At 44.0% G+C, this 13,254-nt stretch overlaps 1 pseudogene across 1 annotated transcript in view; it reads right to left on the bottom strand.

Moving 5' to 3' along the window:
• Positions 1–2,053: 2,053 nt before the first annotated feature.
• The window catches only part of LOC308308950 (proline-rich protein 5-like), a 17,638-nt pseudogene continuing 6,437 nt past the window's right edge, over positions 2,054–13,254 (bottom strand). Inside the window, exons 3-9 of the transcript in view lie at positions 13,187–13,254; positions 10,630–10,733; positions 8,427–8,518; positions 7,397–7,537; positions 6,173–6,317; positions 4,278–4,508; positions 2,054–2,439 (exon numbers count right to left, since the gene is read on the bottom strand). The exon at positions 13,187–13,254 is cut by the window's right edge and continues 13 nt beyond it. The product of the transcript in view is annotated as a proline-rich protein 5-like (transcript). The remainder of the gene's footprint in view (positions 2,440–4,277; positions 4,509–6,172; positions 6,318–7,396; positions 7,538–8,426; positions 8,519–10,629; positions 10,734–13,186) is intronic.

The raw sequence follows: 13,254 nt of genomic DNA, 5'->3' as shown, positions 1-13,254 counted from the left end.
GCACACCGAAGTAACCTGAGTTACAGTATGGACCCTCAGGGGCGTCACAAGGGGTAGGAAAGTGGGACTGAGTTACTGGGGCCCAAGGTGGAGGGGCCCTAGTAACTTTAGCTATTGAAAAATAGCAGATATATAAGCTCACAGCGCGGCACCGAGTGCCGCGCTGCGAGCTTGTAGATCTGCTATTTTTGAAAAGTTGTGAAAATGTGTGAAAGTCTTTGAATATAATATTTTTAAGCGAACATTTCTAACTCAAATGTTGCTTCTGGGGGTCCCTGGAACTAAATATTTTGAGATCGGGGTCCGTGGCCAAATACATTTAATCTGGGGGTCCTTGATGATATGTCTTGCACACATTTTCACGATTTAAAAAAAATAGCAGATCTACAAGCTCACAGCGCGGCACTCGGTGCCGCGCTGTGAGCTTGTATATCTGATATTTTTCAATAGTTAACATTCATGGGGGGCCCGCAGTGAATCCTTGTACCCAGGGCCCAGAATTTGGTGTGACGCCCCTGTGGACCCTCAAAACATCTCCATGACGACAGGTAGGGGACAAAATGGCTTATAGATTCTGTTCTGACCACGCAACAAAGTCATAACAAAACTACAGCCATTTGTATTTTTTGAGAAGAAAGGGTTAAATTACAAATATGGAGGTAAACCCTGCCATTAACACCAGTAGAGTATTATGATTGTGAAAGGCCCAGCCTGGGTTTATTTGACAATATAAATCAGTTATATTTACATACATTCTTAAAAGGTTTGATTTGTAGTTGATTTAGAACACTGCTGCTCAGATCATTACTAATACAAAGAAAGTGGATCATATCAATCCAGTTCATAGATCTTTACACTGGCTCCCTGTATGTCAAGGAATTCATTAAAAAAAAAACAGTCGAACCATTTATTGATCCCCTATTCATTAATAATGAGTGTGAGACCATGAGTGAGTTTGCTGTAAAGTGCGCAAGTGCGAGATGGCTCGGTATCTGCTGCATCTGGTCACATAGGCCAATACAGTAAGTGTGTACATACAGTACTGTATGTGTGTGTAAGGCCTGTGACAATTATTACATAATTGCCTGATCACACTTATTTTTGCATAATCATCAGAATAGTTTCTATTCGTCTGTATAAATGCAGCAAAATCGGATACGTCATACATTTGACATCACGCTCTGGCTTCACTGTGATGTCACACTAACAGAATCCCTTTTATGCTCATATATGGAGTTTCCCTGATGTCATCAATATTAATATCTAACAGGACTTCATATGGGAATGCCCATATATGGAGGCCACATCGGCCACATACCGGTACCACACTAACAGAATCCATATATGGCCAAGACAGATACCAAGACAGCCCATATCTGTGTGGCTGGTTCTACAGACAGGGATCCATGTATGGCATAAAAGGGTATGATGTCAGATGTCACAGACATCATAGGACTTTCACATAACGAATAACTGAGTAAGTATGTTTGGACTCTCACAGCATATCTCCATATACAGTACATGGATCTCCATATATGGGTACCAGGGGTCTCCATATATGGGTAACTGGTCCGATATACATCACTGGCCAGATGGCCAAGACATGGCGCGACCTCGCCCTTTAGGGCGCCCTGAGGCATCTTACTAGTAATATTTGCCCTGTGCAATTAAAACGGCAAACAGAAATGTACATCCTCTTCACGTGTTCCAATGTTCAATGCCAAAAACATTACACATTACATTGTTAATCACAAAACTAATCGTCAAGTAAAATCCCATGGCCGCGACAGCCGCTTAACAGCGTGTGTACGGCGAGGCGCACACGTGTGATATCGTCGTTGTTGGGTGCAAACCTTGTATGTCCAAAACCGTTCTGCTTTGTATTTGTCATTTTAAAAATGATCTAAACCACCAGTGAAAATAGCCGATTAGCCGATTAGTAGATCTGCTATTTTCACTAGTCTTGTATGGTGAAGCAGGGCTTTACTTTACGAAAAATCGTAAATATATTTGAAGCTTGGAGAAACAAGGTTTCTGCCCGTCAGTGACGATGTCAGGCTTCGCTCTGCGTCCTGCGGTGGCCGGCGGAGCTCCGGTGGCGCGGGAACTCCAGGAAGATCCCGTCGTGGGACTCGTGGGAGCCGGAGGACTCGGGGAGGACGTCGGGGCTGGACGGCGACGGGCTGGGGGTGGAGCTGCCCGGCTCGCCACCCGGCGACGCCCTCCCCCCGCCGGCGGGCAGCAGCGAGCCTGGGCCAGGAGGCGTGGAGGCAGGGCCCGGGGACGGCGGGGACGGCGGGAGGCAGGGCGAGTGGTGCTGGGGGAGGTGGAGCAGGCAGAGGCGACGCGCGGGGCAGTGGGGAGAGACGTCGTCCTCGCTGGGCGTCCGGGGGGGCGTGCCGGGGGGTGAGGGGGAGGTAGCCTGGAAACCAGACGAAACTGCCGGTGCAAAAAAAAAAAAAAAAAAAAAAAAAAAGGCATTTTTTTAATTCCCCCTTCTAAAATGAAGGTTCCACACAGAGTTTCATTGCGTAGATCTGGCCATGCCAGGCTAGTGAGGCTCTAGTGAGGTTCTCCAACTCTAGTGAGGTTCTCCAACAACATGACTGGTGTCTTGCATGCGCGCGAGGGCGCACGTGCAAGACACCTGTCATGTTGCCATACCTTAGCAACAGGCACGATGAAAAGTACATTTTATTATTTCCTCCAGTAGCCAAGGTATGGCAGCTGCCATAGCTTGCCATACCCAACTGACGCCTCTGCTTTAGGCCACGTACCGCCATAACTCTGAGAGTGTACAAACGGAACCAAATGACATTTGTTTGTACACTCTAAGAGTTACAGACCTGGAAGGGTGCACTGCATTTGGTTCCTCCTAACTATTAATCGTTTAGCTGGGGACCACCTGGGAAACCCCTCAAGGACCCCTAAGGGTCCCCGGGGTGTACTTTTATTCGTTGTGTAATAAGTTGCATTATGTAAACACTGTAAAGTAAGGTGTATTTTAATAATACTAATACGTAGTAATAATAATAATAATAATAATAAAAGTATTTATTACAGGGTTAAAAGTTATTTGCAATATTGAATGAAATGCAGCGATAATGAGAAAATAACAACAGTCAATTCAAATTCAGGTGTTTTGTAAACATATATTTTGTAAAAGTTTTAATGTGATGTACACTTTGTTAACATCTCATAGTAAGGTTAAGGTTATTGTGTATCATTATTTTATGCTTTAAAGGTATATTCAGTGATTGTATTTCATTCAAATAAAAATATAATTGGTACATTTTCCATTCATTCTCCTCACTAGAATGTGAGCTGACCATATAAGGACTTCCACCATGGCCCGTGTTACGAGCATAGCTAGATTCGGTTTTCAGAGGTGGCCAGCCAGTCCTCGACCAATCAGGATAGAGTATGGCCGTTTATGTTATGATGTTTAGTTATGATGGTTAAAATAAAAGTTTTGAGAACCACAGTCGCTCTGAATTAAGAATGTCTGCTAAAATGCCTAGATTGTAAACTACTGAACTCATAAAATGCCACAGTCTGTAGTAAATCAGTATCATACATATCCTGAAGCTGGAGACGTAGGCCTACCGATAGTGATTGGGTCTAATGATCAAAACGAGAACATTATAATGGTGTAAAAAATCTATAAAAAACTAAACATTTCCACGCTGTAAGTTCAGTAAGGGACAAGATGACCCCCGGCCACTTTCATTATCACTGAATGCACCTTTAACTATTGGAAAATAGCAGACATACAAGCTCACAGCGCGGCACCGAGTGCCGCGCTGCAAGCTTGTAGATCTGCTATTTTTTGAAAAATCATGAAAATTAGAATTTTGACCCGATTCTATAAGTGTCTTTTGATTCCTTCTAAGGGTTTTTGAAAAACCTATGTTTTTATGTCAGCAATCTGGCCAGCCATCGTCAAAGAAAAGGTGGACCCCCAAACTGATATTTATTTGGCCACGGACCCCCATCTCAAAATATGTAGTTCCAGGGACCACCCAGAAGCAACATTTGAGTTACAAACGTTCGCTTTAAAAATACCTTATATTCAAAGATTTGCACACATTTTCAAAACTTTTTCAAAAATAGCAGATCTACACGCTCGCAGCGCGGCACTCGGTGCCGCGCTGTGAGCTTGTATATCTGCTATTTTTCACTGGTTAAAGCATTCAATAATTCTAGGCCTAAATGGGTTAACGTTTTACATCTTTTTCACTTGGAGAGACGGTTGCTGAGCGGGTGAGTGGTCTTACTGGACAGAGGTTCGAGCCCTGAGGAGCAGCTCTCCTCGGCGCAGGAGGTCATCTCGCACACCGAGTGGCGCCTGATGCCTCCGCCTCCCGTCCCCGTGGGAGAGTCCACGTCGTACTCCACCAGAGGGGTCAGCATGGGCACGTTGTACGACTTGGAGCGTACCACCGGGTTCTTGGCCGGCGGGGGGTCACTCCCGCCTCTGGAGGGCCAGCCTCGATGAAAACGCTGTTCTAGAGAGAGAGAGAGAGAGAGAGAGAGAGAGAGAGAGAGAGAGAGAGAGAGAGTGTAAGTGAAAAAAGAAAGAATGCTTAAAGGAGTAGTTCACCACTTTTCAACCTGTCTTCATATAATAGGTCCTCTAATGTTCATGATAAAATATCACCATTTTTTTCTACTCAGTCCAAGTCTCCTAGGAGAGCTGTGGGAAGTTCATAATCCATCGTCTTGTGACATCATCATTTTCCAAAAAAAAAAAAAAAAAAATCACTATTTTTGAAAAAAATATTTAGATTTTTAATATCGCGAGAACAATGGCTTCCACTTTAAAATTGCAACTTTTCAGGAATAGAAAGCCTGCAGTTTCTATAAGCTGGATTGGCAATCGATGATGTCACAAGACGATGGGTTTCTGACCTGCCCACAGCCCGCCTCTGAGAAAAAAAAAAAAAAAAAAGAAAAGCTATTTTTGAGTGAGGACCAATTATATGAACATAGGTTGAAAAGTGGTGGAGTGCCCCTTTAAGCTTGATTTTTTTCTTGACCACAATGTTAAAAAAAACGCAATTTAGATAGAGCATGTTATTTAGACCAGTGTTTCTCAACCTTTTTTTCTGCATGGGCTCACTTTTCATGTCCCAAGAATCCATGGTCACACTTTTCATGTCCCAAGAATCCATGGTCACACCAACATAATACGGGGGGTGTAAATAGCGTCGCTGTCGGGGAGAAACTTTCTAGAGTTCACAACGGGCCTGAAAATTAAGGCCCGGCCCTAACTGGGCCCGACGGGGCAGGCCGAGGCTCGGCCCGACGGGGCAGGCCGAGGCTCGGCCCGGCCCTAACGAGTTTCATCATTTTAAGCCTGAAGCCCTAAAAAGCCTGAGTGAAGGAAAAAATATAAATTAAAAAACGCCTCCAGGTGGCGCCACGCCGCCACCGTGGTGACCGTACCATGTGTTATATGGAGTAGTAGGCTGAGAGAGTGAGAGACAATCTAAAATATGAATAAAATATGAACCAAAAAAACAAAGTTGTCCTTTAAATGTAAGAAAGAGAGAAACAAAGAAACAAAGCTGACTTGAACATGAACACACACACAGACCTAGTACACAGGCTGAGTATTGACTTGAACATGAACACACACACAGACCTAGTACACACACAGACCTAGTACACACAGACCTAGTACACACACAGACCTAGTACACACAGACCTAGTACACACACAGACCTAGTACACACAGACCTAGTACACACACAGACCTAGTACACACACACACACACAGACCTAGTACACACACACACAGACCTAGTACACACACAGACCTAGTACACACAGACCTAGTACACACACAGACCTAGTACACACACAGACCTAGTACACACAGACCTAGTACACACACAGACCTAGTACACACACAGACCTAGTACACACACAGACCTAGTACACACACAGACCTAGTACACACACAGACCTAGTACACACACAGACCTAGTACACACACAGACCTAGTACACACACAGACCTAGTACACACAGACCTAGTACACACACAGACCTAGTACACACACAGACCTAGTACACACACAGACCTAGTACACACAGACCTAGTACACACACAGACCTAGTACACACACAGACCTAGTACACACACAGACCTAGTACACACACAGACCTAGTACACAGGCTGAGTACTGCTGTAGAGACGACGTGTCCCGGCAGTATAGGCCATGTGTTCCCAGGTATGGAGACACCACCCTCTGGATGAGAGCCTCCAGCTTCAGATAGTCTGCTGTCACTGTGGGAGACTCATGGACACCCTGCAACGCACACGTTACGTTCAAGTCACTATACCAGGGGTTTTCAAAGTGGTTGACGGCAGTCCAGGGGTGCAGCGAGATAATTCGATAATATTTGGAATGTATTTGGACACTTGAAAAAATATTTAGTATCATTTTAAACTTGAAGTACAAAGTTATTTTCAGTCAGTTCTAACCAAAATGGCTATTATCTCAACGTTTTCCTCGCAACATAAATCACTAAAATATCGTCACTGTTGGGCAGAAACCTTGTATCTCCAAGTTTCAAATGTGTACGTCTTTTGGTAAAGCAAAGCCCTGCTTCATCATAGAAGACTGTCGCACATAACTAGTGAAAACAGCCGATCTACAAATCGCGAGGCGCTGTGTGCTTGTAGATCTGCTGTTTTAACTAGTTTAGTATATTTTATAGATGATAAATACAAAACAAACGGTTTTGGACATACAAGGTTTCCACCCAACAACGACGATATGCTATAAATATAAGGTGCTGGGAGTGAAAATTATAATGTAGGAGTGCCTCGGATTAAAAAAGTATTCATTGGTGCCCTGAGACAAAAAGGTTTGGGAACCCCTGCACTATACAGTGCCGCAGCGTGAGCCGGTTGATCTATGATGGCGTGCTGATGCCTGATTCAAACTTAGCAAAGTGCCGGAAATAGCATATCTACGAGCTTGTAGATCTGCTATATTCGGAGTGTGATACCACTGACACCCGTTCGCAACCAAGCATGAAATGACTTGTTTTAGTTCTACTGGATCTCTTCTCCACTAGTCCCTCCCTAACATTTTTAGTCTACTTTTTATTTGTTGACAAAACTGTCAGTATATTTAGTCATAGATTTATTTATTTGTTTTTTAATTTTGTCTGTGAAAAAAGGTAGTCGATGAAGATTTTTCCTCATAGTTAGTTGACAGAAGACTTGTGTGCAGTGGTGTAAAGTAAGTACTAGTTACTTTGTAGATTTTGATTATTATTACAAAACAGACATTAAACACTTCAGCCCTACATACATTTTGGCCATTTGAAAATAGCCAGTCTACAAGCTCACATTGCGTCGCATTGTGTGTGTGTGTACCTGTAATATCAGTAACATCTGGATGATAGCAGCAGGTACTCTGGCTTTGGGGCGACTCAGAGCTTCATCCAGTTTCAGGTTTAACGTGATGATGTTTCTGAAGTGAATGAGAGCCAGCTGACGGACAGACGGCTCCTTACCCTGAACAGGCACACGCACACACACACACACACACACACACACACACACACACACACACACACACACACACACACACACACACACACACACACACACACACACACACACACACACATATAACGAGTAATAATTGAATGGCAGACGGATAGAACACAGTACTATGCAGTAGATATCTTCAGCAAAAAAGGAAACGCTTGTAAACAGAAAAAATGTGTGTACGCTTGTAAACGCATGTGTGTGCGTGTGCGTGTGTGTGCGTGCGTGCGTGTGTGCAGGGGCGTCACACCAAATTCTGGGCCCTGGGTACAAGGATTCACTGCGGGCCCCCCATAAATGTTAACTATTGAAAAATAGCAGATATACAAGCTCACAGCACGGCACCGAGTGCCGCGCTGCGAGCTTGTAGATCTGCTATTTTTTGAAAAATTGTGAAAATGTGTGCAAGAAACCCATATTTCCATGTCACTGATGCTCAAACATTTTCATTTGAAGGACCCCCAAAATTATATGAATTTGGCCACGGACCCCCATCTCAAAATATTTTGTTCCAGGGACCCCCCCGGAAGCAAAATTTGAGTTACAAATGTTCGCTTAAAAAATACATATTCAAAGATTGGCACACATTTTCACGACTTTTCAAAAATAGCGGATCTACAAGCTCGCAGCGCGGCACTCGGTGCCGCGCTGTGAGCTTGTATATCTGCTATTTTTCAATAGCTAAAGTTACTAGGGCCCCTCCACCTTGGGCCCTGGTAACTCAGTCCCACTTTCCTACCCCTTGTGACGCCCCTGCGTGTGTGTGTGTGTGCGCGCGCGGATGTGTGTGTGTGTGTGTGTGTGTGTGTGTGTGTGTGTGTGTGTGTGTGTGTGTGTGTGTGCGTGCACCTACCTGCACAGGGTAGAAGATAGCCTGTAACATGGACAGAACATCACAGAAGAAGAAGTCCCAGGTCTCAGCTAAAGAGTCCAAAAGCTTCTGACCTATCACACACAACCAGGAAGTCAAATAAGCCAATATCAGTGCACCCTGGTCAGAATAGCCGATGAAAACGGCACGAACCTACAGACACCGGAAGTGGCGGAAGTGCTACGGTTAACGGAAGTTACGTCATGCGTTGCAGTCCGTTTACATAAAGATTGTAGCTCTTAACTCGCTCTTAATAGGTGTCCTTTGGTCAGAATCCATGTTTTTGTTTGGATATTGTTTATTACGAGCGCAACCGATGGGTCGGGAGAAGTAGAACAGTTTTTTTTCTCGCCAGCGAGGAATATGAAAAAACAATAACATCCGGTGAAATTCTCCCGGCGGAAGTAGCACTGTTTCATGCCGTTTCAGCCTATGGTCTTGACCAGGCCTTTCTCTTCGCAGATGAGTAAGCCTGGCTACGCGAGGCTAATATCAGTGTGTGTGTGTGTGTGTGTGTGTGTGTGTGTGTGTGTGTGTGTGTGTGTGTGTGTGTGTGTGTGTGTGTGTGTGTGTGCCTGCGTGCCTGCCTGCGAACACACACACTCGTGTATGTGTGACTTTGTGTATGCAACTATGTGTGTGAATAGACATAAAAATAGCTGGGTCGTTTATGGCACTTCCGTGACCACGAGAGCAAAGGTCCGTTTCTCAATGCATTTGTCATCTAGGAGGGTTATTAAACACCTTCTAAGCCACGGGGAGCCCCTTAATGTTAAAACCGTACTATATCGCACATCCCCCCAGGGACTCTCAGCCACGTCGTACATTCCCGGACTTTGTCTTTAAAACCGGAATAAAAGCTTTTGATCCGAAAATCGGCGATCGTCTAACCTTCCCTAGTCACCACTCGTGCACTGATAGCTCATGCAGACCGTGCATGAAGCAGAGGTGACGTCAGCGCCTCTCCTTCTCCAAGGCTACTCCCAGCCATCCGTTTGCTGTCTGCACACTCGAGCTCCTACAGCAGCCATGCTTGGGGCTATGCTAGCGAAACTTTTCAGTTCTGTTCTTCAGTCACACATGGACTATTTGCGGGGACATTTACGTGAAAGGATCGCGCACGCGAACGCACGGGGACATCGACGATCGGCCAAAACCCCCATTCTATCCCAACGGAAATCGAGAAAATCATGGTGAGTTACTGGCCTGGGAAAAAAAAAAAAAAGAAAAAACAGCGGCGCTGTTCAAGATGGAGGGGCTGCGGGGTCATGTTTATAAACATAATATTATGTCTCAGATCACAATACAATAATAGAAATGTCACGGCTAATCTACCAACCACCATTCTATTTCGGACGTCAAGGTGTTAAAGGACAACTTTTTTTTTTTTTACAACAAGGGTTCATATTTTAGATTGTAATTTAAGAATATAAAAGATGAGTGTTAAAATTATTTCATTTACTTCTTTCTATTGTTTTAGAGATTCTTATTTCAGTGGTTGGGGGGCATGCGTATAAGTGGCAAAATATGTCATTTTACACAGAATAAAACCCATTCCAAGATACAACGCAAACTTTCATGGTTGGATGTGACTTATGGGGGCTAGAAGTGTTACTGTAAATAGCAATAAAGAAACTGCTGGCTTATTGTGTCTAAAAAGACATATTTAGCCACTTGTACGCATGCCCCCATGTGTACGCATGCCCCACATTTTAGCGTGGTAAAAGCGATAAAACAATATAGAACGAAGCACAATGAAAACATTTTAACACTCACATTGTCTTTTCTCTAATTATAATCTAAAATATGAACCCTTGTTCTAAAAAACCAAAGTTGTCCTTTAAACAAATTTGGCCGGGGTGTATTTTTTAAAATGGCGGGGAAAATGATTGACAGCTCGGGTCATTTTCAGTCTCATTCACTTACTATACACTATACTATAAAGGAAAAAATGACTCCCAAAAAGCTTTAAGTGGGATGTGAGGGGTCAAACTAGGGGTTTTTAATTATTCTGAATCCATTGCAAGCATTTGTTTTGCACGAAAAACATTCCTTGGGCTAAAAACGGCCAACAAAGCTATGTTTTCAAGTGATTCGAGTCATCAATTTTCACAGTCTTTTAGGGTGCGTGCGTGCGTGCGTGCGTGCCGTGCGTGCGTGCATGTGTGTGTACGTGCGTGTGTACCTTCATAAAAGTGGATCTTATCTCTCAGAATGACCATTCCTTTAGTCAACAGTTGGTTTTGAAGGTATTCTGTGAAGAATGAACCTAACTCTGTCTTCAACAAGCTGTCTACACACACACACGCACGCGCACAAACACACACACGTGTGCGCGCGCACACACACACACACACACACACACACACACACACACACATTTCTTATTTTCACGACAAGAGTGAAGACCTCTTATTACTGTTTTATTGTGTGAATACCCAGTTATCCAGAATGATTACGACAACGTTCAAAAGCTTTTCAAAAACTGTCTCTCTGGTTGCAAACAGTATATTATATTATATTATATTATATTATATTATATTATATTATATTATATTATATTAGGTTGTATTGTACTTGTTGCATCAGCAGTAACAGGAGATATATGCTCCTGACCTATAGGCCTCATGGCTCGGTATTCCCAAGGCTACTTACTTACTTAGATTCCTAAATCCACTCTGACACTGTGGAGACTTTCATCAGAGCCATGGTAAAGCGTAGGATTATTCTGTAATTTAAAACTGGCGTTTTGTGTTACCCAGGTGGTTCAGTGGTTCACTGCAAGAGGACACTGGGTTCGAACGGGACTGGGGCAGTTCTTCCAGTGTGCAGTTTGCACATTCTCTCCACTTTCACTCCCTCGCCAAAACATACTGCATGTTAGTTCCAGTGAGCACTGAACAGTGGCTTTTCATAGTTAGGATGGGTTAACCACTTGTGATCTATTGTTAAAAATAGCTAAAATATCCACAGGCTCACAATGAGTTGTATCGCAATGCATTGAGAGTAGTTCTGCTACTTTCATAATATTTGAAAACGTGCAAGAAAACGCAAATGTTTGCCCCTCATGACATGCCTAAAATAGCGATGCTATAGCGAAGGTTGAAAGTGGTTAAATGTAGAGGACAGACTTCCCCAATGTATAAGCTGTTCACCAATATTGCATTTACTAAAAACAACAATTGAAGTGTTGTGTCTTGTTGCATCAATATATACCGGTAGCAGTAGATGACCAAACAACTGTGGCATGTTACCATACTGTGCCTCCTTGACTGTCCTCGTGTATGCTGGAATGATGAGCTTCCAGAGAGTGTAACCTCGCCTACCAGGCTTTCTGGGGGAAAGCCCGGTGTTCGTTCACAACAGGCTGTTTGGTTTCCGCCCAACGCGGAAACCACTAGAAGAAGCGGCGTCGCTTTGATTTGGTTCCCTCCGTTTGTTTCCCCAATCCCCTATTAAAATGTTCGAGTGGCCTAGTGTAGTCTTTCCAGTCGCTACGAGTTGGACTAAAAGATGCTAAACCAAACTAATTTTTCAAAAGCAAAACTACTCCGCATCAAGGAGTTTATTAGGCAGGCCCTAAAAGTATGTCCTTGAGCGCAGGGGAATTATTTAGGGTTAAAACTGTTTCCGGTGGATAGTTCCGGCCAAATTGTAGTCTTTGAGTACTACAACATGACATGTTGTGGTTTCCGCTCCAGACCGGTTACAAGCCCGAAAAGTTAAATGATCCCAGACTACAGAGAGTGAGGCTGAATTCACACTGTAGAGTGATATGCCCTGTCCTTCTTGGGGGATGAAGGGAGGAAGGCGTCGTCCCATTCACAACTTATGGAATAGTCATGGTTTCATGCCTCTAGCAAGCCTCTTGGCTTAAAGTGACGACACCCGCCCCCCAAGAGGCTTGCTAGAGGCATGACACCATGAGGCTTCCATAAGGAATGAATTGGACGACGCCACCCCCCCCCCCCCCCCCCCTCATCCCCCAAGGAGAAGGGACAGGGCATATCGCTCTACAGTCTACACCAGGGGTTTTCAAAGTGGGTGACGGGGCACCCTGGGGTGCCGTGACGGCAGTCCAGGGGTGCCGCGAGATCATTTGATAATATTTTGGAATTTATTTGGACACTTGAAAAAAATATTGAGTATAATTTTAAACTTGAAGTACAAAGTTATTTTCAGTCAGTTCTAACCAAAATGGCTGTTATCTCATCGCTTTCCTCGCAACATAATCCCTAAAATATCGTCACTGTCGGGCAGAAACCTTGTATCTCCAAGTTTCAAATGTGTACGTCTTTTGGTAAAGCAAAGTCCTGCTTCATTATACAAGACTCTCGCACAAAACTAGTGAAAACAGCAGATCTACAAGCACACAACGCCTCGCGATAGATGATAAATACAAAACGAACGGTTTTGGACATAAAAGGTTTCCACCCGACAGCGACGATATGCTATAAATATAAGGTGCCGGGAGTGAAAATCATAATGTAGGGATTAAAAAAATATTTATGGGGTGCCCTGAAACAAAAAAGTTTGGGAACCCCTGCTCTACACTACAGTGTGAATTCAGCCCAACTCTACCAAGAAGAGTCGCTCTCGCTCTGGAAGCTCATCAGACAGAATTAGACATTTATTTCTGGGTGTTAATGTTGTCAGGTGTGGATTACAGACAGACAGACAGACAGACAGACAGACAGACAGACAGACAGACAGACAGACAGACAGACAGACAGATAGGTCACCTGACTCCTTCATTGAGGTTGTACAGTTCATTCTCTCCCAGCTCTTTCCTCTGGAACACGGAGATCAC

This window comes from Nannobrachium achirus, assembly GCF_963921795.1.
Source record: "Nannobrachium achirus genome assembly, chromosome: 23".
Lineage (NCBI taxonomy): Eukaryota > Metazoa > Chordata > Actinopteri > Myctophiformes > Myctophidae > Nannobrachium > Nannobrachium achirus.
Note: the sequence above shows the minus strand (reverse complement) of the source record. Positions and strands in the feature narration are given on the sequence as shown.